The sequence below is a fragment of the Sturnira hondurensis genome, unplaced genomic scaffold, assembly GCF_014824575.4.
Source record: "Sturnira hondurensis isolate 20B ecotype Veracruz unplaced genomic scaffold, ASM1482457v3 Scaffold0001872, whole genome shotgun sequence".
Taxonomy (NCBI): Eukaryota; Metazoa; Chordata; class Mammalia; order Chiroptera; family Phyllostomidae; genus Sturnira; species Sturnira hondurensis.
In genome coordinates, this window is record NW_028074503.1 from 8,926,626 (window position 1) to 8,928,165 (window position 1,540).

Here is a 1,540-nt window from a genome sequence, read left to right on the forward strand (position 1 = left end):
TTATTTTAGATATTTGCATATATTTGCTGTGAATAATAACCATATCTGCTATTTCTTTAATTTCTCTCTTTCTATATTAGGATATATATCCTATCTTGTGTTTTAGAATAATATTTTTAAGTATTAAAAATAAAATATTTGAATTGATTAAGTATATGGAGAACAAGTTACTGATTTATATTTTTTAAATAATATTAATTGTGCTCGCTTCAGCAGCACATATACTAAAATTGGAACAATACAGAGAAGATTAGCATGGCCCCTGCGCAAGGATGACACGCAAATTCGTGAAGCGTTCCATATTTTTGAATAGAACAGAGAGCCCAGAAATAAACCCAAATCTCTGCAGTCAATTAATATTCGACAAAGGGGGCAGTAACATAAAATGGAGTAAAGATAGTCTCTTCAACAAATGGTGTTGGGAGAACTGGACAGGTACATGCAAGAAAATGAAACTCAAGCACCAAACTTACACCATACACCAAAATAAATTCAAGGTGGATAAAAGACTTAAATATAAGCTGGGAAACCATTAAAGTCCTAGAGGAGAGCATTGGCAGGAAAATCTCAGATATTCCACACAGCAATATTTTTACTGATGCGTCCCCTAGAACAAGGAACATAACGGAAAGAATAAACGAATGGGATCTCATCATACTTAAAAGCTTCTGCATGGCCAAGGAAAACAGTATCAAAATAAAAAGAGAAGCAACAGTTTGGGAAAACATATTCGCCAATGACACCTCAGACAAAGGTTTAATCTCCAAAATATACAAAGAACTCACACGACTCTACTCAAAGAAGATGAGCAACCCAATTAAAAAATGGGCAAAGGACTTGAACAGATACTTCGCCAAGGAGGACATACAGAGGATCCAGAGACACATGAAAAGATGCTCAATATCACTAGCTATCAGAGATATGCAGATCAAAACCACAATGAGATACCACTTAACACCAGTCAGAATGGCTACCATGAACAAAGAAACAAACAACAAGTGTTGGAGAGGTTGTGGGGAAAAGGGGACTCTAGTTCACTGTTGGTGGGATTGCAGACTGGTACAACCACTATGGAAAGCAGTATGGAATTTTCTAAGAAAACTAAAAATGGACGTGCCTTTTGACCCAGCAATCCCACTGCTAGGAGTATATCCTAAGAACCCTGAAACACCAATCCAAAAGAACCTATGCACCCCGATGTTTATAACAGCACAATTTACAATAGCCAAGAGTTGGAAGCAACCTAAATGCCCATCGGTCAATGACTGGATCAAAAAACTATGGTACATTTACACAATGGAATTCTATGCTGCAGAAAGGAAGAAGGAGCTCCTACCCTTTGCAACATCATGGATGGAACTGGAAAGCATTATGCTAAGCGAAATAAGCCAGGCAGTGAAAGACAAATACCATATGATATCACCGTTAACAGGAATCTAAACAACAAAACAAACAAGCAAGCAAAATGTAACCAAAGACACTGAAATACAGAACGTGCTGACAGGGTCCAGAGGGTAGAGGGGAGAGAATCACAGGGGAA

At 37.5% G+C, this 1,540-nt stretch overlaps 1 non-coding gene across 1 annotated transcript; it reads left to right on the plus strand.

Moving 5' to 3' along the window:
* The first annotated feature begins 200 nt into the window (after positions 1 to 200).
* Positions 201 to 307, plus strand: LOC118980631 (U6 spliceosomal RNA). Its single transcript, XR_005065161.1, has one exon. It is a non-coding gene; the product is annotated as a U6 spliceosomal RNA (small nuclear RNA).
* Positions 308 to 1,540: the final 1,233 nt, after the last annotated feature.